Source organism: Panulirus ornatus, chromosome 8, assembly GCF_036320965.1.
Source record: "Panulirus ornatus isolate Po-2019 chromosome 8, ASM3632096v1, whole genome shotgun sequence".
NCBI lineage: Eukaryota > Metazoa > Arthropoda > Malacostraca > Decapoda > Palinuridae > Panulirus > Panulirus ornatus.
This window is the reverse complement of record NC_092231.1, coordinates 5,126,112-5,151,128: the sequence shown is the minus strand read 5'-3', so window position 1 is coordinate 5,151,128 and position 25,017 is coordinate 5,126,112.

Genomic DNA, 25,017 nt, shown 5'->3' with positions numbered 1-25,017 from the left:
CCGTATCTGACGACGTGAATGATGCGACGCAGCCGCCCACGTCAGCTGACGCCAGGCGGCTCGGCTGATGCTGCCGATTCGCAACAATGATTCACGTCCTCCCTGGTTACTTCGGGTCGGTCGCGCGTACATCACACACAGTCGCCCGATGTCGCCAAGCACAGACAGCATTCCCGCCGACTCCTCTCTCTTTCTTTCTCTCTCTCTCTCTCTCTCTCTCTCTCTCTCTCTCTCTCTCTCTCTCTCTCTCTCTCTCTCTCTCCCAGCAGGATCATAGAGCGCCCCCGGCAGGCAGGCAGCCAGCCAGCAGGAGGCGTTACACCGCCGGTCTTGCCTGTGGCGTCTTGTGCCGCCCCACCACGCACGGGGACACCTTTTTTTTTGATCGTCTGCTGTGTTGAAAAAGCTCCTCCTCCTCCTGCTCCTGCTGCTGCTGCTGCTCCTCCTCCTCCTCCTCCTCCTGCTCCTGCTGCTGCTGCTGCTCCTCCTCCTCCTCCTCCTCCTCCTCCTCCTCCTCCTCCTCCTCCTCCTCCTCCTCCTCCTCTATGCCGTGAGTCGTCTTGAGCGTGTACTAACATACAGAGAGAGAGAGAGAGAGAGAGAGAGAGAGAGAGAGAGAGAGAGAGAGAGAGAGAGAGAGCGCAGTGGGTGTCAAGAGTGGCGTGAATGGTGGTGTCGATGACAGCCATCCCGGCCGCTACACGCAGCTCATCAGGGGGCGTCTAATGAGCCTCCCTCCCTCCCTCCCTCACATGGGTTCCGCTAATTACGCAGGAGGCTTAACGAGCGTTGAGACGTCAGGTCGGTACGGCTCTGGGAGGCAGGGATGCCGTGAGAGGTGCTCCCTAGAGGGTGTGTGTGTGTGTGTGTGTGTGTGTGTGGTGTGTGTGTGTGTGTGTGTGTGAGTGGGTGTGTGGAGGTCAGGGCTGACCTATTGGATGGTCCCTTGGGGTGTGCTTAGACGTCAGAACTGACCAGAGGGATGGTCCCTGAGGCGTATAGATGTCAGGGCTGTCCTAGGGGTCAGTTCCAGGGGTGTGTGGACCTCAGGGATCCCCCAGAGGATGGTCTGTGGGCTGTGTAAAGTCAGGGCTGTATTGAGGGACTGTCCCTAGGGGCGTGAGGACGTCAGGCCTACCCAGAGGATTGTCCCTGGGAATAAGGATCCTCAAGGGAGGATCCTCGGGTGTGTTTAGACCTCAGGGGTGCCCCGGAGGACGGTCCCCGGTGTCAGGGGCCGCCTCAAGGGACAGTTTCTGGGGGTGGTGAGGGTTGAGGAGGTGAGAGACACAGGGAATACGAGGAGCGAAGAGTCGCGGGGGAAACAAAAGAGACAAGGAAAGAGATATGCAGACATACAGGACGCAAAGTGATCGAACGACTGAGTGAGAGAACACACACACACACACACACACACACACACACACACACACACACACACACACACAGAGTAGTGGTTAGCATCGCTGACGATGATTTGCCTCACGGACCTGCGCCACCTGTGGAAGAGCCGCTCATGACACTGGTCCTACCAACTTTCCCCATCCATCACTCGGACCTCATCCAACAGTTCACGAAGAAGCTGCTGCTGCAAAACCCTCTCCGCCACCGTCTCCTCCCGCCACTGGAGATCCCTCGTCCCAGGGTATTTGTTCGACACCACAACCACATCGAACCCATACCAGTTCGTACAAATCCTCCCCTCACCCCCCTTTTTTTCGTATTATGGGTTTTTTTTCTACTAGTAGTGCCTAAGTTTACTGTGTATCCAAAGCTCATCCCTCCGCATCCGCCCCACATCTACCACCCTGTCATCTAAAACAACTGTCCTTCATAACACGCACACCATCTCTGCTCCCCTCACTGGTGCTCCCATTCGTTCTCTATTGATCTCCTCACGATCTTCGCCTCCTACCTAAACTTATTCACCCCAAAGTTTGCCAATATTCTCCTTCCCCAATTCTCATTTACCCTCTTTTTCAACCCTTGCACCCTCCTCTTATACATCTCCCAATCACTCACACTCCTTCCTTGCAAGTGATGCCCATAAGTCTTTCTTCTCTTTCGCTAACTGCTTAACTTCCTCATTCCACCACTCACTGCCCTTTCTCTCACACGTCCACCTCCCACCTCCCGCATGCCACATACAGTACGGTTACTGCTCGTGTAGGCACTACTCCCTGAATCACCTCCCCGTATTTCCTCGCCCACTGCCTTAGCTTCATTCACTCTCGCCTATTGCCAACCTTCACCCAGTCTCTCCCTGTGGCTCCTCCTCCCACAAGCCTCCATCCTAGGCTTGTTCATCTTCGCCTCCCTCCTCCCACCCATATCATTTCCTCTTTTCTTCAAAGCCTAAGCAACCTTCTGCCCCATCCCCTCCCTCGCCTCTGCCACGTCGCGATCAGACATCCCACCAGCTGCTCCTCTCGGCATGTTTACAGCCAACTGCCTCTCCTCTGCAACACATATCCATTAGTACGTAATCCAGCAATGCCCGTCGACTCTATATCCTCACTCACCCACACATATATAGAGTTAATTATTCTTTTTTAAACCTGGTACTCCCGATCCAGTACACTGTTCCACAAGCTGTTCACCATTTTCGTTCACAGTATGTATACCCCACACTCCAAAATTAACCCCCCTTCCAAATGTCACATCACAGTTATCGAACGGCACAAGGTTTTCATTCTGGCTACACATCATTACTGATATTGAAACACGGTCATTAAGGCCCCCCACAGAGCATGAACAAGTGGAGGGTTGAACACATGACGCGGAGAAAACAAAAGAACACGTCTGCCAGAACATAAATTTGGCCTAAGTGACGCGGCCTCCTGGCGAGCGTATCACACAACGCTGTTTTTACTCCGTTTTCTGTCGCTGAGAAGACCAATTTTTTTTTCCCCCTACCTCGCGCTAACCCAACGCTCTCCATTGTGCTCAGATCATTGTAACAATCGTGCCGTTAACACATCATCTCAAGCAGGAATTGTAGTAAACTAATCACAAGTCAATGTCTATTTTTGTTACGCTTTTGCTAATGATAATACTCGCCTAGAAACAGCGAGTAGACGAGGTTTCCTCCATACGTCGTCCCTGTGAAGGGGTAACTCAGACAAAATCATTTTCCCTCATTGCTATAAGTGATCGCGCGCTTCAGACGGCCGCTAGACAAGGTTCATTCTGCCGTATGTAACTAGAGTTGCCCTTATGGCAACTCGCCCAAGGGCCCTCCAAGGCAGAAGGAGATGAAGAGGATGACAGGCTTGGGTATCAGACAGCTGGGAATGTATGGTGGAAGTGCTGTCAAGTGTATGGTAGGAGGGTGGGACGGCGTCGTGGAGCGGGGTGGAGGGGCGGTGATGTTGTATGCGCTGAGCTCAGGCCGGGACGAAGGGTCATATCACACGCAAGTGATACAAATCCATCCCTCTCTCTCTCTCTCTCTCCCCCGACGGCAAAGTGCGAGGAAGATAATGTTTCTCCCTGACGAATTCGACATTCTCCTCCGCCACCTCTAACTGCTATTGTTTGTACGTATGTAAACCCTTTTCTTGATCTTTTGTGATCAGAACCTGTCCGATCTTTTAAACGTTCATTTAGATCTTTTAATGTTGTGAAAACCTTCTTAAATCATTTATAAAACAAAAGACGCACACAGCGGCAGGCGAGTGTTCAGTCTACTCCCTTATAATGGTATTATGTAATCTCATTTGTATCGTAATGAGAGCGTGTATGAATCGAGGATAAATATTTTAATTAGTGGAAGGAGATTATATTCTTTTCATTTGGTGTTTATCTTTAACGGTGACCACCTGACTGACTCAGGTAGTTCGGAAAGCTTAAGAGCCAAAGTTACCAACCACAGAGTTGTATTAACTACACTGCAAACTACCTATTAACTACATGCACGGCGAACTACCCATTAACTACATTCACATTTTCTATAGAAATCTTGATTAATCCAGGGTTTACTGTAGAGGTGAGGGAGCCATTCCCTTAGGTATGTGAATACGACTTGAACCCAGGAACGGACGGGTGTCGTCCTAGTCCAGAAATCCTTCTCCCTTCACCCGACATGTTTCCTCAATGCCATTCGGGCCTCGTCACCCTGACCCGTGGTGCCCTCCCTCTCCCTTGCCGGCCCGGAAGGCAAGCGACGCTGGCCACATATGGCACCGTAACCCCACCCACGCAACACAAGCAACACAACCTTGGACCGAGGCGGGTGGGTGTTGTAGGTGGATGTGAGATTCCCCTTGCGCCTCACATCCCTCAATTAAGGGACCTTTTGTCCTCCCTTGATGGTCCTTTTGTCCTCCTTTGACGAACCCTTTGTCCTCCCTTGTTATACCTTTTGTCTTTCCTAAAGGGACGTTTTGTCCTTCCTTGATGGGCCTTTTGTTCTCTCTTTAGGGGCCTTTTATCTTACCTTGATGGACCATTTGCCTCGTCCTCTCGTGATGGGCCTTTCGTCCTGCCTTGATGGACCTTTTGTCCTCCCTTGATATACATTTTCTCCTCCCTTAAGGGACCTTTTGTCCTCCCTTGATGGACCTTTTGTTCCCTCTTTAGGAGCCTTTTACCCTACCTTGATGGAGCTTTTGTCCTCTCCCTTGATGGAGCTTCAGTACCCTCTCAGTGGACCTTGGGCTCCTCCCTCAGTGGCATTGAGCTTCACCTTTAAATGACCTTAAGTTCTCGAACTTTTTCTTCTCCTGACCTTTGTGTGGGTTTCTATTCATAGACCTTATGACCTTTTAAGATAGACCATGACAGACCTTACAGTATCCCTTGTTCGACCTGTCTTTTCTTAATCTTGACCAAAAAAAATAATCTTTCAGAACATTGCTGGAACAAAATTCTTTTTAAAAAAGAACACATCTTGTACCTACAGAGAAATCGAATTAATTTTCTTCAGCTGGGATGAATGCTAAGGTCTTTAGATGTAGTTTTGAATAATTTTAGTAAATACATACATTTTCTCAAAACAAACGTAAGCGTCTAACAAAATCGAGATATTCACTAAATATATATCATTATTTGTGTAACATAAACTTTAAATATGATATTAAGGGACGCTGAATTACCTTAAGATAAGTTTGTAATTATACGAATTATACAGTTCCACTCGAAGCATTTAACAGAAAAAAAGGGGGACCAAAATATCTTACATTCTGTGAAAAAGGCAAACGCCGTTATTATTTAACTTAATTCCTTTTTAAGTGATAACAGATATTCTTAGAACAGACTGTAACGTCACTCTTCGTGTTCCTTAAATCCTATTCAGACGGAGCATAATCCCCTTTGAAACTAAAACTCGGATCCTTAAACGGTTTCAGATCCTCTGTACCTAACCTGAACGCCACCAAACCCTTATATTATCTCTGAGTGACATACATTCGTATTACAGATAGTCTTCCATAAATCACACCTTAAATAATCCCTGAAAACGACCATTTAATTCGTATAATATCGAGACGAAACATCTTAAAAAAAAAAAAGGCGCCACACATCCAAGCAGATCGGGACTTTAATATCGTCCAGACGCGATAACGGATCATAAGTTTTCCTGCAAAGACTGTAATCTTTTCAAGATGGACTTTAAATCCTCTTCTGAAGGACAGTAAATCCCCTTCCAAGTGGATCTTACGCCCGTACCAAATGGGAGTCATAACCTTCCTAAATGGAACTTAAATCCTCCCAAATCTGGATTTATCGCTCTCAAAAGTTACTTTAAATATTCTAGATATTCTCGAAGCAGACTTATATATCATGACACAGACGAACACGTCTCAAAGCGAACTTTACATTCTCGTTAAATTGATTTTGGGTCTCAAATCCTCCATATTTATCTGGTAGATAATTAATAGATACACCCATTAAAGACTTGAAGATTTGAATAAAATCGTTAATTAAATCTGGTTACCTATATATATATATATATATATATATATATATATATATATATATATATATATATATATATATATATATATATATAAGGAAGTTCTTGAATTGTGACTGTTGGCATTTCTTCAGTGTACTGCCAAGTGTCACCACAGTATTTATCTTGACACATCATATTCATCAGGGGAGTTTAAACTCCCCAACACAGTTCACTTACTCACCCCGAACACAACGAGAGCAGCACTAAACTGAGCTTAAATTGAGCCCAGACTTGAACCCACCTCTCTCAACAACCTCGTAGTAAAGCCTTAATAGCCTGTGCAACATTTGGAACATTTGCATGAGAATAGGAGCACTTGCCCGTGGCAGCCAAGGCTCAGTTTCCCATCAGGAGTGAACGACTCGACCGCCTCTCACGTCCTGCTAATCCCATTTTCTTCCATTTTTTTCCTCGTCTCGTGGGATAACTACGGTATTTTGTACGGAACACACCACCACCACCCCCACCACCGAGAGGCGTTGCCGTCACACCACTCGACTTGTCTTCTTGCCTCTATATATGTTAGACCAGGACGGTCCACTGATTAGAGTAGCCCGTGTTAAACTCTCTCTCTCTCTCTCTCTCTCTCTCTCTCTCTCTCTCTCTCTCTCTCTCTCTCTCTCTCTCTCTCTCTCTCTCTCCCGGCGGCGGCGGGTTTGGCTGCCAACACGGGACGGAACAAGATGTCGATTTGCATAGACATGCTTCAGCACTCTGGGGCAAGATTGACCGACCATGAATAATGAGGATGATAATAGTGAATATAAATATAAATCCACCTGTCGCTAACTGGCTCTCTGTTTTGCATGAGGGAAGACCGGTTGGTTGGTTGGTTGGTTTGCAACAAGCCTGCCTGTTGACGGAGAGAGAGAGGCGGGGTTTCCTTCAGGATGTTATAAACACAGAGGTTAGGGGGAGAGGGTTGGGGGTGGGGGAGGGGGCGCGCCGGGGTTTTCGTGCGCCACTTTGCGGCGAGCGTAGAACTCCCTCTCCCGGTAAGGTACAAATATGTAATTATTACGCACATCCTCAACGTCATAATCAGGGTGTTCAGGTGGGAAAAAAAAAAGAAAATTGGACATCTCCATTCATATAAGTGCATCTTATTTCCCCTCCCTCCCCCCTCCTCTTAAGTCGATCCGACAAGGGGGCCATCAATCGCCTTGTTTCACTTGACGTCTACACACACACACACACACACACACACACACACACACACACACACACACACACACACACACACACACACACACACACACACACACACACGGATTATATCCTCCGCCCCATCCCATCACCAGGTTCTCCCCCCCCCCCCTCTTGGACATTGAGGGGCTGGGCACTTGGAGACGTTGGGGTATGACGGTAAATCATAGATAGATAGATAGATATAGATAGAAAGATAGATAGATAGATAGATAGATAGATAAATAGATAGATGTAGATAGAGGTGATATTTTGTATGAATATATATATATATGTGTGTTTTTATATGGTAACCTATAAAATTTTCCGTTCTAGTATGAAATAGAGAAAAAGTAAAAGAACGTCGTCCAGCAAAACTCTGGATCACGTTGTAAGAAAGGATCGGTTCCGTATGATGGCTGGTCTCATGACAAAAGTTTTCACACTTCTTGTGCGTCCAGTTCGTCCTCCCCGTCACATACACACTCCTGGATGGTCTCCTGGATGGACAGGAGGGTACCAATTATATCTACATAGGTGTCGTGTTTCACGATACCTCGGAAGTACCTCAGCACGAAGAGCTCGTCCTGGCTCCAGTGTTGGACTATTCGTCGAGTCCAGTTGACGTAGTGGCCGCTCATGGAAACCCAGCCGATGCGTTTGAAAGGAAGCAGCATCCACATGTCCACGAAGAAGGACACGACGCTCACAATGATGAGGACCACGAAGTATACGAACAACATGATGTATATCTTCTCATACCACCAGTTCAGAGGCAGAGAGCAGCCATAGACCTCGGTGTTGCTGAGGGCGATCTGCATGGTAGGAGTGATTGTGCATCTTGATGTGGGGGGGAACACGCGAGAGAAGACATGCCTATAGGTACTCATGTCGCGGGTGTAGGGGAAGTGGAGGATGCTGTTGTAGAAGGTATTCTGAGATGCACTGTCCAGGAGGAATATTGCCAAAAGATCTGCCAGCAGGCAAGTCACGGAAACCTTCAGGGAGGATGCCAACTGCCCACCGTGAGAACCGATGTTCTCATAGCAGTATTTGAGCGATTTCTCATCAACGACAGATACATCCTCATGGCTGAGGCTCTTCAAGAATACCTCCAAACCCCGATGGCTGACAAATTTCCGGACAAGATGTGGCAGGAACATGATCACGCAGACAGCAAACAATATGTAAGGATGCCAGGGGTAAGACAGGATAGATCCCTTCCTGTCCTCCTCGTCGAGATCAATGTAAGAATAGTGGAGGCAGATTTCTCCTCTGATGGGGTCACTCACTTCCTCCAGCCCTCCTCCAAGGCTTTTGCAGGAGATTATTTCGTCTGAGAAGTATCCATGGTAGACGGCGAAGAACACTCCCCACAGCAGGAAGAAAGTCAGGGGGAAGTGTGCGAAGAGTGCCCAGCTATCTTGAGGGCTGGGGTACCGTGCTCTCCTGAAGACAAATCTTCTGAAGAAACCTCGTACTTTGTCTACGATGCTGGAGCTGGGGAATCTGCGTGCCATTATATGAAGTCTTATTGCACAGGAGATTCTTTGATTTTGATTTGTGAAGGATGGGTTGCCTCTCTACATGCCTTAATATCCAAGATGTGAGCAATATTTATAGTTAAGATGAAAACCAAAGACAGGCAACACCTAAGAATACCTAATAGTGAAGTTAATGAACTGTCCTCGTGATTTTGCACGATATAGTGGAGTTACATAACAACTGTATTACTGTAAAACGCCGAAGTGAAGCGGGTACATAGTTCCTTGTACCCGTGTGGTCAACTGTATTGATAATAGTGCTTCTGTTGTCAACAGTAGTGAAGATATCAAAACCTCGTACTGAAAGGGTATATAGTTCCCCCTGTGCTCCTGTTGTCAACAGTAGTGAAGATATCAAAACCTCGTACTGAAAGGGTATATAGTTCCCCCTGTGCTCCTGTTGTCAGCAGTAGTGAAGATATCAAAACCTCGTACTGAAAGGGTATATAGTTCCCCAGTTGTCAACAATAGTGAGGATATAAAAACGTACTGAAGGGGTGTATAGTTCCCCCTGTCCTGTTGTCAACAGTAGTTAGGATAATATAACGACTTGGTGAAGGGGGTACATAGTTCCTTGTACGCGTGGTCAACAGTAGTGAAGATAGTGCTCCTGTTGCCAATAGTAGTAAAGATATTAAAACTGCGTAGTAAAGGGGTATATAGCTCCCCCTGTATTCCTGTTGTCAACAGTAGTGAGGATATCATTATGACTTGATGAAGGGGGTACATAAGTCCCCTGTGCTGCTGTTGTCAACAGTAATGAGGATAGTGCTCCTGTTGTCAACGGTAGTGAGGATATTAAAACGCCGTACTGAAGGGGATACACGGTTACCCTCACATTCCTGTTGTCAACAGTAGTGAAGATATTATAGTAGTGAAGATATTACAACGCCGTTGGGAAGAGGGTGCATAGTTCCCCCTATATCCCTGTTGTCAACAGTAGTGAGGATATTAAAACGCCGTACTGAAGGGGATACATGGTTCCCCTTACATCCCTGTTGTCAACAGTAGTGAAGATATTACAACGCCGTAGGGAAGAGGGTGCATAGTTCCCCCTATGTCCCTGTTGTCAACAGTAGTGAGGATAGTATCAGGGTGATCCCAGTGCATCAGATCGTTCGAATGCGCTCCTGTTAACGGCCGTGCCCGAGTATACACTGTGTGTACACTGAGCGTACCCTGGCATGGCCGTAACAGGATGTGCAAACCTGTGCGATGGCGTAATGCAGAGTAGCTCTTATCATAGGGGTTGTTGAGCGCCACCACTCTCCGAGGTCATCCACCTGTGTAGAGTGCAACCCTTCACTTCCACCTTAATGAGATATACCCCCCCCCCCTCCCCCAGGTCGTTCGCATTGCATGTTTTCCCCTACGGCCAGGGTGGGAGGCGGCTCGCTAGATTGGTGATTACGGTTGTTAGAACAAGGGGCTTTGTGCGTGCTCAGACTAGCGAACAAATGGCTCCCTTTTGAGGTTGTCACATCCAGGCAAATAGCCGGGTCAAATATAGCACCCGGGAGAAGCCCCCCTCCTTCAATAGCTTGACTGGGATGCTTTGTTGATGTCAAGTCAGCTGTGAATACCATCAGCTGATTCGGCGATCAGCTGTTTAGGCGATCAGCTGGTTCTTGGCCTCAATGCGCTGCCGTCTCTATGAGTCGGAGTTGGGGGTTTGTCAGTGGGGTTTTAGGTCTTACGGTTCCCTGTCGGGTTGGTCGGTCGGCTGGCCACACGTGGTTCCCCGACTCAAGAAGCCAATGGATTCCTTTTTCTTCTTCTTCTTCTTCTTCTTCTTCTTCTTCTTCTTCTTCTTCTTCTTCTTCTTCCTCTCTCTCTCTCTCTCTCTCTCTCTCTCTCTCTCTCTCTCTCTCTCTCTCTCTCTCTCTCTCTCTCTCTCTCATTATTTTGAAGTGCAGTGAGCGCTACGTGTTAGATCCAGTCCACGGGGGGGGGGGGGGGGGTTGAATATCGTACACCTAAACCTCTCTCTCTCTCTCTCTCTCTCTCTCTCTCTCTCTCTCTCTCTCTCTCTCTCTCTCTCTCTCTCTTCCACGCATAAACCTTACCATACTTACTCATTTCTCTCTAATGAGTGGAGGGGGGGAAGGGGAGGAGGAGGAAGGGGGTGGTACAGGAAAAAATGGAAAACGTAGAGACGGAAAAAAGACAGATGTAGAGTGCAGTACAGATGCACGTAATTTGTCGGTGAGGTTTGTTTAGCGTCTTGTTTGCGCACGCAGTCAGGCCCCCCCCCCTCCCCATCCCCCCAGGATTCGAACCCACGCCGGTCCGTTGTGACCCATGGTCAACAAACGCTGACCACTACACCAACGGTGTAAGTGTGTGTGTGTGTGTGTGTGTGTGTGTGTGTGTGGAGAGAGAGAGAGAGAGAGAGAGAGAGAGAGAGAGAGAGAGAGAGAGAGAGAGAGAGAGAGATAGCAGGCGGTAACTAAGCTAGTTTAACACTAATTTTTTGTGTACATCGATATGGATGAGTGGAGCGAGAGCCCTCGCTGGGCCAGATGTGTTCCGCGTATTGTGTTGTTCTCCAAATCCTAATCGAATATGTAAGGTCGAGTCGTTCTCAGCCTTCCAGGTTCTACCATAACATTCGCCTCAACAATCTTTTTTTTTAATGTGAATTAATCGTTTTTAATTTTTTTTTTTTTAATATTTTTCAATCGAAGATCTTGGCCTTCGGTATCCTTAGCAGACTGGCTAGCTCCGCAACGTCTCCAACATCAGAGTGTGGTCGGTGTAGCAGAGGCACGGATGGAGGAGAGGGGAGGGGATAACTGGGAGGTGGTTTGATGTAGGAAGGATCGTAGCCTTTATCACAGGCAGGTTTTTGCCTCGTCCAGCAAAGGTTCAGAATCTAATGTAAGCGTTTCACGAGTAGGTGTTTTCAAGCCTCACGCCACTCACTTATCAGTATGGTCTACTTCTGACGTTCGTGAGGGGGTTCGTGTTATTATTCAGCTATTCTAGTTGTGTATACGAGGTCTTCCCCTCTCTACTGACGTTCGTGAGGGGGGGTTCGTGTTGTAATTCAGCTTACCCTCTATCACCCTCCCTATATTTCAAAATCTGTCTTTCCATCTTTCTTTTCCTTTTTGTGTTCAGTTGAGTGATGTTACCATGGGTTGCTTCATTGCAGTAGTTGAACTCCTCGCCAAAATGCTTGCAGTCGTTGAACTCCTCGTGAAAATGTTTCCAGTCGTTGAACTCGCTAAGATGCTTCTAACTATTGAACTACTCGCCAAAATGCTTGTGTCTAGATTTCGATGCCAAGCCGGGCGTTGCTCTTACATAATGGTCCGTCCGTTGCGGTGCTGAAGGCTGGTGGGGACGTCCGCCCGTGTCTGGGGCGTAGGGTAATACGCTGCAGTTGTGTCTGGCGTCTTCAACTTCCCCTTAGGCGGGAAGGTGTGATCGCCCCGCCCTCTGGTGACGTGGACCGCTGCTGAACTGTCCATGTTCTCTGTAGTGGCCTCGTACCTGATGCCTCACACGTTCCTGCCGTGTTCCAGCCCTCCAGGTCTGTACACCTGGGCACTTCGGAGTCTCTATGAATGTCTCTGAAGTGAACCCCGGCTCGTCGTTCCTCGTGGAGGCAGTCGTTGCGTTCCCCGGGCCCCTCAAGGGGTGGGGTGGGTCGGGCGTGGTGTTGTGTGGTGTGGTGAGGAAGGCGACTTGCCATACGTGTTGTGATCGTCGCTTCAGTTGGTTATCATCCTGTTTGGGATGAGTGTTGTGGCCAGTTCGTCCCACGGCCGTGGGTTATGTCGTAGGGGCTGTGAACAGTTGAAGGGGGGCGCTCTCTTAAAAAAGGGATGGAGTGAGTTCGGCCTCAAATAGCAGAGTCCCACGTAGTACCTTCATCATTCCAGTACACGTATGTCCGTCGTGTTCGTCGTAGAGCGGCCAGATTTCGCACGTATGACATCAGGGTCTCCGATGGTAATTAGGCTGGCTCGGGCCGGGGTGGGATCTTGTAGCGGGATGGCATCACGCGTCACCCCCGGTTGACGTGGAGGGATGTATGTGGTGGCCAGGTTGACGGGATCCGGTGAGGGTCGTTAATCTTGCCGGGGAGAATGTGTGTGTGTCTCCCCCTCCACACACACCCACAACTCTGGAGCATCATCGAATATTCAGTGGCGTGAACCTCATCTGGCGGAACACGGACGCTACCCCACTCCCCCTGCGTGATGGTGGCGATGGCGGACGCCGCTCGGCTAGCGCTGTACGTAAGAAGGGAATATCTTCAGGGTTCAGCCGGACTCCAGAGCCTTCCTGTTATAACACACACCTCCCCTCCTCCTCTCCCCCCCTACGGCACCGACCACAGCACCGGAGAGAAACGAGGACATTCGATCGAGTCTATCAATTTAGGACGCCATCCGTCCGTCCTCGTTCACGAGGCCCGCAGAGAGCACAGATAAGGGAGGTGAGGGGGGAGTATGATATGCTGTGGAGGATTTCGAGGGAATCGTTGTTCCCATGGTGGAAGCGTCCGGCTCTGTCTTGTGTCGCACATTGTCTTCCGTGACTGTGAGAGTGTTGCGAACGCCCCCTTGTGTCGACACCATCTCTTGTGTATCCTCACTACTGTTCACAACAGCAGCAACACAAGGGGGACCTATATACCCCATTCCCTAGGGCGCATCATTATTACGTTCAGATTCTATACACTATCCTCACTGCGCTGTGTTGGCAACTGGTGTGCCGAGGGGGGAGGGGGGGGGGGAATATACCCCTTTTACTACTCGTTTTAATATCCTCACTACTGTTGACAACAAGAGCACAGGGGGAACTATATACCCCTTAACTACGCCGTTTTATTATCCTCACTACTGTTGACAACAAGAGCACAGGGGGAACTATATACCCCTTAACTACGCCGTTTTAATATCCTCACTACTGTTGACAACAGGAGTACAAGGGGAGCTATATGCCCCTTAACCACGCCGTTTTGATATCCACTACTGTTGACAACAGGAGTACAGGGGAAGCTATATGCCCCTTAACTACGCCGTATTGATATCCTCACTACTGTTGACAACAGGAGTACAGGGGAAGCTATATGCCCCTTAACTACGCCGTTTTGATATCCTCACTATTGTTGACAACAGGAGTACAGGGGAAGCTATATGCCCCTTAACTACGCCGTTTTGATATCCTCACTACTGTTGACAACAGGAGTACAAGGGGAGCTATATGCCCCTTAACCACGCCATTTTGATATCCTCACTACTGTTGACAAAGGAGTACAGGGGAAGCTATGTGCCCCTTAACTACGCCGTTTTGATATCCTCACTACTGTTGACAACAGGGGAAGCTATATGCCCCTTAACTACGCCGTTTTGATATCCTCACTGCTGTTGAGAACAGGAGTACAAGGGGAGCTATATGCCCCTTAACCACGCCGTTTTGATATCTTCACTACTGTTGACAACAGGAGTACAGGGGAAGCTGTATGCCCCTTAAATACGCCGTTTTGATATCCTCACTACTGTTGACGACAGGAGTACAGGGGAGGCTATATGCCCCTTAACTACGCCGTTTTGATATCCTCACTACTGTTGACAACAGGAGTACAAGGGGAGCTATATACCCCTTAACTACGCCGTTTTGATATCCTCACTACTGTTGACAACAGGAGTACAGGGGGAGCTATATGCCCCTTAACTACGCCGTTTTGATATCCTCACTACCGTTGACAACAGGAGTACAAGGGGAGCTATATACCCCTTAACAACGCCGTTTTAATATCCTCACTACTATTGAAAACAGGTGTACAGGAGGAGCTTTATATCCCTTAACTACGCCGTTTTAATATCCTCACTACTGTTGACAACAGGAGTACAGGGGAAGCTATATGCCCCTTAACTACGCCGTTTTGATATCCTCACTACTGTTGACAACAGGAGAAAAGGGAAGCTATATGCCCCTTAACTACGCCGTTTTGATATCCTCACTACTGTTGACAACAGGAGTACAGGGGGAGCTATATACCCCTTACCTACACTGTTTTAATATCCTCACTTCTGTTGACAACAGGTGTACAGGGGAGCTTTATATCCCTTAACTTCGCCGTTTTAATATCCTCACTTCTGTTGACAACAGGAGTACAGGGGGAGCTATATGCCCCTTAACTACGCCGTTTTGATATCCTCACTACTGTTGACAACAGGAGTACAGGGGAGCTATATACCCCTTAACTACGCCGTTTTGATATCCTCACTACTGTTGACAACAGGAGCACAGGGGGAACTATATATCCCTTAACAAAGCCGTTCTAAAATCCTCACTACTGTTGACAACAGTAGCACAAGAGGACATATATACCCCTTAACTGCGCCGTTTTAATATCCTCACTACTGTTGATAACAGGAGTACAGGGGTAGCTATATACCCCTTAACTACGCCGTTTTGATATCCTCACTATTGTTGACAACAGGAGTACAGGGGAGCTATATACCCCTTAACTACGCCGTTTTAATATCCTCAGTACTGTTGAGAACAGGAGTACAGGGGGAGCTATGTACCTCTTAACTACGCCTTTTTAAAATCCTCAATACTGTTGACAACAGGAGCACAGGGGGAGCTGTATACCCCTTAACTACGCCGTTTTAATATACTCACTACTGTTGACAACAGGAGTACAGGCGAAGCTATATGACCCTTAACTACGCCGTTTTGATATCCTCACTACTGTTGACAACAGGAGTACAGGGGAAGCTATATGCCCCTTAACTACGCCGTTTTGATATCCTCACTACTGTTGACAACAGGAGTACAGGGGAAGCTATACACCCCTTAACTACGCCGTTTTAATATCTTTACTACTGTTGGCAACAGGTGTACAGGGGGAGCTTTATATCCCTTAACTACGCCGTTTTAATATCCTCACTACTGTTGACAACAGGAGTACAGGGGCAGCTATAAACCCCCTAACTACGCCGTTTTGATATCCTCACTACTGTTGACAACAGGAGTACAGGGGAGCTATATATCCCTTAACTACGCCATTTTAATATCCCACTACAGTTGACATCAGGATACAGGGGGAGCTATATACCCTTTAACTACGCCGTTTTGATATCCTCACTACTGTTGACAACAGGAGTACAGGGGGAGCTATATACTCTTTAACTACGCCGTTTTAATATCCTCACTACTGTTGACAACAGGAGTACAGGGGGAGCTATATACCCCTTAACCACACCGTGTTAATATCCTCACTATTGTTGATAACAGGAGTACAGGGGAGCTATATACCCCTTAACTACGCCGTTTTAATATCCTCACTATTGTTGATAACAGGAGTACAGGGGGAGCTATATACCCTGTAACTACGCCGTTTTAATATCCTCACTACTGTTGACAACAGGAGTACAGGGGGAGCTATATACCCCTTAACTACGCCGTTTTAATATCCTCACTATTGCTGACAATAGGAGCACAGGGGGAACTATATACCCCTTGATATCTTCACTATATACCCCTTGATATCTTCACTATATACCCCTTGATATCTTCACTTTTGATATCTTCACTACTGTTGACAACAGGAACACTATCCTCACTACAGGTGATCACACGGGTACAAGGAACTATGTACCCGCTTCACCTCGGATTTACAGTAATACAGTTGCAATGTAACTCCACTATCTCTTATCATGCAAAATTACGAGGACACTTCATTAACTTCACTATTAGGTATTCTTAGATGTTGCCCCTGTCTTTGGTTTTCGTCTTAACTATAAATATTGCTCACATCTTGGATATTAAGGCATGTAGAGAGGCAACCCATCCTTCACAAATCAAAATCAAAGAATCTCCTGTGCAATAAGACTTCATATAATGGCACGCAGATTCCCCAGCTCCAGCATCGTAGACAAAGTACGAGGTTTCTTCAGAAGATTTGTCTTCAGGAGAGCACGGTACCCCAGCCCTCAAGATAGCTGGGCACTCTTCGCACACTTCCCCCTGACTTTCTTCCTGTTGTGGGGAGTGTTCTTCGCCGTCTACCATGGATACTTCTCAGACGAAATAATCTCCTGCAAAAGCCTTGGAGGAGGGCTGGAGGAAGTGAGTGACCCCATCAGAGGAGAAATCTGCCTCCACTATTCTTACATTGATCTCGACGAGGAGGACAGGAAGGGATCTATCCTGTCTTACCCCTGGCATCCTTACATATTGTTTGCTGTCTGCGTGATCATGTTCCTGCCACATCTTGTCCGGAAATTTGTCAGCCATCGGGGTTTGGAGGTATTCTTGAAGAGCCTCAGCCGTGAGGATGTATCTGTCGTTGATGAGAAATCGCTCAAATACTGCTATGAGAACATCGGTTCTCACGGTGGGCAGTTAGCATCCTCCCTGAAGGTTTCCGTGACTTGCCTGCTGGCAGATCTTTTGGCAATATTCCTCCTGGACAGTGCATCTCAGAATACCTTCTACAACAGCATCCTCCACTTCCCCTACACCCGCGACATGAGTACCTATAGGCATGTCTTCTCTCGTGTGTTCCCCCCCACATCAAGATGCACAATCACTCCTACCATGCAGATCGCCCTCAGCAACACCGAGGTCTATGGCTGCTCTCTGCCTCTGAACTGGTGGTATGAGAAGATATACATCATGTTGTTCGTATACTTCGTGGTCCTCATCATTGTGAGCGTCGTGTCCTTCTTCGTGGACATGTGGATGCTGCTTCCTTTCAAACGCATCGGCTGGGTTTCCATGAGCGGCCACTACGTCAACTGGACTCGACGAATAGTCCAACACTGGAGCCAGGACGAGCTCTTCGTGCTGAGGTACTTCCGAGGTATCGTGAAACACGACACCTATGTAGATATAATTGGTACCTTGCTGTCCATCCAGGAGACCATCCAGGAGTGTGTATGTGACGGGGAGGACGAACTGGACGCACAAGAAGTGTGAAAACTTTTGTCATGAGACCAGCCATGATACGGAACCGATCCTTTCTTAGAACGTGATCCAGAGTTTTGCTGGACGACGTTCTTTTACTTTTTCTCTATTTCATACTAGAACGGAATATTCAAAGGTTACCATATATATACATATATATATGTAAAAAAAAACTGCATATCTATCTATATCTATCTATTTATCTATCGTCTATCTACCTGTATATATATGAAAATATTTTTTTTTTTTTTTTTTTTTTATACTTTGTCGCTGTCTCCCGCGTTTGCGAGGTAGCGCAAGGAAACAGACGAAAGAAATGGCCCAACCCCCCCCCCCCCCATACACATGTATATACATACGTCCACACACGCAAATATACATACCTACACAGCTTTCCATGGTTTACCCCAGACGCTTCACATGCCTTGATTCAATCCACTGACAGCACGTCAGCCCCGGTATACCACATCGCTCCAATTCACTCTGTTCCTTGCCCTCCTTTCACCCTCCTGCATGTTCAGGCCCCGATCACACAAAATCTTTTTCACTCCATCTTTCCACCTCCAATTTGGTCTCCCTCTTCTCCTTGTTCCCTCCACCTCCGACACATATATCCTCTTGGTCAATCTTTCCTCACTCATCCTCTCCATGTGCCCAAACCACTTCAAAACACCCTCTTCTGCTCTCTCAACCACGCTCTTTTTATTTCCACACATCTCTCTTACCCTTACGTTACTCACTCGATCAAACCACCTCACACCACACATTGTCCTCAAACATCTCATTTCCAGCACATCCATCCTCCTGCGCACCACTCTATCCATAGCCCACGCCTCGCAACCATACAACATTGTTGGAACCACTATTCCTTCAAACATACCCATTTTTGCTTTCCGAGATAATGTTCTCGACTTCCACACATTCTTCATGAATATATATATATATATATATATATATATATATATATATATATATATATATATATATATATATATATATATATATATATATATAACGCACACACAGACATACACACACACACACACACACACATACACAATCCATGCACGTTGTATGGCGTATGTAAGTGAAGGCCGGACGTGCACATTTATGTAAGTGCACCTTGTTGTTTTTACCTCACACACTAAACTTATTTACCATCATATGCCAATGTCTCCAAGTGTCCAGCCCCTCCATCCCCGTGAGGGGGGGGGGGGGGGGAATACCTGGTTATGGGATGGGGCGGCGGATATAGTCCGTGTGTGTATATGTGTCTGTGTGTGTGTGTGTGTGTGTGTGTGTGTGTGTATGTTGACGTCAAGTGAAACAAGGCGATTGATGGCCCCCTTGTCGGATCGACTTAAGAGGAAGGGAGGAAGTTGCATTTATATAAGTGGAGATGTCCATTTTTTTTTTTTACTCCACTTCACCACTCATTATGGTGTTGAGGACGTGTAATTACTTATTTATACCTTACCGGGTAGGAGTTCTACGTGAAAGGAAGGGGATTCGTGTTGTTATTCAGCTATTCTGGCCTTGTATACTACGTCTTCCCCTCTCTACTGACGTTCTTGAGGGGTGGATCTTGTTGTTATTCGGCTATTGTGGTCTTGTATACGACGTCTTCCCCTCTCTACTGACGTTCGTATGCAGGTTCCTGTTGTTATTCAGCTATTCTAGTTGTGTATACGACGTCTTCCCCTCTCTACTGACGTTCGTGAGGGGAGATTCGTGTTGTCATTCAGTTTACCTTCTATCACCCTCCCTATATTTCAAAATCTGTCTTTCCATCTTTCTTTTCCTTTTTGTGTTCAGTTGAGTGATGTTACCATGGGTTGCTTCATTGCAGTAGTTGAACCCCATGCCAAAATGCTTGCAGTCGTTGAACTCCTCGTGAAAATGTTTCCAGTCGTTGAACTCCTCGCTAAGATGCTTCTAACTGTTGAACTACTCGCCAAAATGCTTGTGTCTGTAGATTTCGATGCCAAGCCGGGCGTTCATCTTACATAATGGTCCGTCCGTTGCAGTGCTGAAGGCTGGTGGGGACGTCCGCCCGTGTCTGGGGCGTAGGGTAATACGCTGCAGTTGTGTCTGGCGTCTTCAACTTCCCCTTAGGCGGGAAGGTGTGATCGCCCCGCCCTCTGGTGACGTGGACCGCTGCTGAACTGTCCATGTTCTCTGTAGTGGCCTCGTACCTGATGCCTCACACGTTCCTGCCGTGTTCCAGCCCTCCAGGTCTGTACACCTGGGCACTTCGGAGTCTCTATGAATGTCTCTGAAGTGAACCCCGGCTCGTCGTTCCTCGTGGAGGCAGTCGTTGCGTTCCCCGGGCCCCTCAAGGGGTGGGGTGGGTCGGGCGTGGTGTTGTGTGGTGTGGTGAGGAAGGCCCGCAGAGAGCCCAGATAAGGGAGGTGAGGGGGGGGGAGTATGATATGCTGTGGAGGATTTCGAGGGAATCGTTGTTCCCACGGTGGAAGCGTCCGGGTCTGTCTTGTGTCGCACATTGTCTTCCGTGACTGTGAGAGTGTTGCGAACGCCCCCTTGTGTCGACACCATCTCTTGTGTATCCTCACTACTGTTCACAACAGCAGCAACACAAGGGGGACCTATATACCCCATTCCCTAGGGCGCATCATTATTACGTTCAGATTCTATACACTATCCTCACTGCGCTGTGTTGGCAACTGGTGTGCCGAGGGGGGAGGGGGGGGGGGGGAATATACCCCTTTTACTACTCGTTTTAATATCCTCACTACTGTTGACAACAAGAGCACAGGGGAACTATATACCCCTTAACTACGCCGTTTTGATATCCTCACTACTGTTGACAACAAGAGCACAGGGGGAACTATATACCCCTTAACTACGCCGTTTTAATATCCTCACTACTGTTGACAACAGGAGTACAAGGGGAGCTATATGCCCCTTAACCACGCCGTTTTGATATCTCACTACTGTTGACAACAGGAGTACAGGGGAAGCTATATGCCCCTTAACTACGCCGTTTTGATATCCTCACTACTGTTGACAACAGGAGTACAAGGGGAGCTATATGCCCCTTTAGCACGCCGTTTTGATATACACTACTGTTGACAACAAGAGTACAGGGGAAGCTATATGCCCCTTAACTACGCCGTTTTGATATCCTCACTACTGTTGACAACAGGAGTACAAGGGGAGCTATATGACCCTTAACCACGCCATTTTGATATCCTCACTACTGTTGACAAAGGAGTACAGGGGAAGCTATGTGCCCCTTAACTACGCCGTTTTGATATCCTCACTACTGTTGACAACAGGGGAAGCTATAAGCCCCTTAACTACGCCGTTTTGATATCCTCACTACTGTTGACAGCAGGAGTACAAGGGGAGCTATATGCCCCTTAACCACGCCGTTTTGATATCCTCACTACTGTTGACAACAGGAGTACAGGGGAAGCTATATGCCCCTTAAATACGCCGTTTTGATATCCTCACTACTGTTGACGACATGAGTACAGGGGAAGCTATATGCCCCTTAACTACGCCGTTTTAATATCCTCACTACTATTGAAAACAGGTGTACAGGGGAGCTTTATATCCCTTAACTACGCCGTTTTAATATCCTCACTACTGTTGACAACAGGAGTACAGGGGAAGCTATATGCCCCTTAACTACGCCGTTTTGATATCCTCACTACTGTTGACAACAGGAGAAAAGGGAAGCTATATGCCCCTTAACTACGCCGTTTTGATATCCTCACTACTGTTGACAACAGGAGTACAGGGGGAGCTATATACCCCTTACCTACACTGTTTTAATATCCTCACTTCTGTTGACAACAGGTGTACAGGGGAGCTTTATATCCCTTAACTTCGCCGTTTTAATATCCTCACTTCTGTTGACAACAGGAGTACAGGGGGAGCTATATGCCCCTTAACTACGCCGTTTTGATATCCTCACTACTGTTGACAACAGGAGTACAGGGGAGCTATATACCCCTTAACTACGCCGTTTTTATATCCTCACTACTGTTGACAACAGGAGCACAGGGGGAACTATATATCCCTTAACAAAGCCGTTCTAAAATCCTCACTACTGTTGACAACAGTAGCACAAGAGGACATATATACCCCTTAACTGCGCCGTTTTAATATCCTCACTACTGTTGATAACAGGAGTACAGGGGTAGCTATATACCCCTTAACTACGCCGTTTTGATATCCTCACTACTGTTGACAACAGGAGTACAGGGGAGCTATATACCCTTAACTACGCCGTTTTAATATCCTCAGTACTGTTGAGAACAGGAGTACAGGGGGAGCTATGTACCTCTTAACTACGCCTTTTTAAATTCCTCAATACTGTTGACAACAGGAGCACAGGGGGAGCTGTATACCCCTTAACTACGCCGTTTTAATATCCTCACTACTGTTGACAACAGGAGTACAGGGGAAGCTATATGACCCTTAACTACGCCGTTTTGATATCCTCACTACTGTTGACAACAGGAGTACAGGGGAAGCTATATGCCCCTTAACTACGCCGTTTTGATATCCTCACTACTGTTGACAACAGGAGTACAGGGGAAGCTATACACCCCTTAACTACGCCGTTTTAATATCTTACTACTGTTGACAACAGGAGTACAGGGGAGCTATATATCCCTTAACTACGCCGTTTTAATATCCTCACTACTGTTGACAACAGGAGTACAGGGGAGCTATACATCCCTTAACTACGCCGTTTTGATATCCTCACTACTGTTGACAACAGGAGTACAGGGGGAGCTATATACCCTTAACTACGCCGTTTTGATATCCTCACTACTGTTGACAACAGGAGTACAGGGGGAGCTATATACCCTTAACTACGCCGTTTTAATATCCTCACTACTGTTGACAACAGGAGTACAGGGGGAGCTATATACCCCTTAACTACGCCGTTTTAATATCCTCACTATTGTTGATAACAGGAGTACAGGGGGAGCTATATACCCCTTAACTACGCCGTTTTAATATCCTCACTACTGTTGACAACAGGAGTACAGGGGAGCTATATACCCTGTAACTACGCCGTTTTAATATCCTCACTACTGTTGACAACAGGAGTACAGGGGGAGCTATATACCCCTTAACTACGCCGTTTTAATATCCTCACTATTGCTGACAATAGGAGCACAGGGGGAACTATATACCCCTTGATATCTTCACTATATACCCCTTGATATCTTCACTATATACCCCTGATATCTTCACTTTTGATATCTTCACTACTGTTGACAACAGGAACACTATCCTCACTACAGGTGATCACACGGGTACAAGGAACTATGTACCCGCTTCACCTCGGATTTACAGTAATACAGTTGCAATGTAACTCCACTATCTCTTATCATGCAAAATTACGAGGACACTTCATTAACTTCACTATTAGGTATTCTTAGATGTTGCCCCTGTCTTTGGTTTTCGTCTTAACTATAAATATTGCTCACATCTTGGATATTAAGGCATGTAGAGAGGCAACCCATCCTTCACAAATCAAAATCAAAGAATCTCCTGTGCAATAAGACTTCATATAATGGCACGCAGATTCCCCAGCTCCAGCATCGTAGACAAAGTACGAGGTTTCTTCAGAAGATTTGTCTTCAGGAGAGCACGGTACCCCAGCCCTCAAGATAGCTGGGCACTCTTCGCACACTTCCCCCTGACTTTCTTCCTGTTGTGGGGAGTGTTCTTCGCCGTCTACCATGGATACTTCTCAGACGAAATAATCTCCTGCAAAAGCCTTGGAGGAGGGCTGGAGGAAGTGAGTGACCCCATCAGAGGAGAAATCTGCCTCCACTATTCTTACATTGATCTCGACGAGGAGGACAGGAAGGGATCTATCCTGTCTTACCCCTGGCATCCTTACATATTGTTTGCTGTCTGCGTGATCATGTTCCTGCCACATCTTGTCCGGAAATTTGTCAGCCATCGGGGTTTGGAGGTATTCTTGAAGAGCCTCAGCCGTGAGGATGTATCTGTCGTTGATGAGAAATCGCTGAAATACTGCTATGAGAACATCGGCTCTCACGGTGGGCAGTTAGCATCCTCCCTGAAGGTTTCCGTGACTTGCCTGCTGGCAGATCTTTTGGCAATATTCCTCCTGGACAGTGCATCTCAGAATACCTTCTACAACAGCATCCTCCACTTCCCCTACACCCGCGACATGAGTACCTATAGGCATGTCTTCTCTCGCGTGTTCCCCCCCACATCAAGATGCACAATCACTCCTACCATGCAGATCGCCCTCAGCAACACCGAGGTCTATGGCTGCTCTCTGCCTCTGAACTGGTGGTATGAGAAGATATACATCATGTTGTTCGTATACTTCGTGGTCCTCATCATTGTGAGCGTCGTGTCCTTCTTCGTGGACATGTGGATGCTGCTTCCTTTCAAACGCATCGGCTGGGTTTCCATGAGCGGCCACTACGTCAACTGGACTCGACGAATAGTCCAACACTGGAGCCAGGACGAGCTCTTCGTGCTGAGGTACTTCCGAGGTATCGTGAAACACGACACCTATGTAGATATAATTGGTACCTTGCTGTCCATCCAGGAGACCATCCAGGAGTGTGTATGTGACGGGGAGGACGAACTGGACGCACAAGAAGTGTGAAAACTTTTGTCATGAGACCAGCCATGATACGGAACCGATCCTTTCTTACAACGTGATCCAGAGTTTTGCTGGACGACGTTCTTTTACTTTTTCTCTATTTCATACTAGAACGGAATATTCATAGGTTACCATATATATACATATATTTATGTAAAAAAAAACTATGCATATCTATATCTATATATTTATCTATCGTCTATCTACCTGTGTGTGTGTATATATATATATATATATATATATATATATATATATATATATATATATATATATATATATATTGTAAAGTATCACAATATTTACCAAATGGCGTGCTAGCTTGGTCTCTTCGATGTATATCAACTGACAAATATTTGTCTCTTGTGTCTCCCCAGACGTTGTTATAACTGTGTCGTGTAATTTCAAATCCCCCCCCCCTCCCAAGACTTCTAAAACTATAGTCATTACACAGGAAAGACGACCATGAGCGAGTACACTACCATTTTCTTTTTTTTTGTCTTTTTTTTTTTTGTCTCTCCAGCTGTCGTAACAGACCGACGCCGAGATCAACAAAGGAACCTGAGATGTAAATGTTTTTGAATCATGTCCATTACTGTCCGGCTCCTCTGTTCATATGTCAGTCACTGGCTTGCCTCGCCGAGGGGTCGAGTAAACAGCCCAAGACTATGTCTGTGCGTGTTTATGCTACATCATCTAAATGATAAATCTAATTGCATTTCTATCTTAAATTTTCTTTTTGTTATCTTATCCTTTTTTAT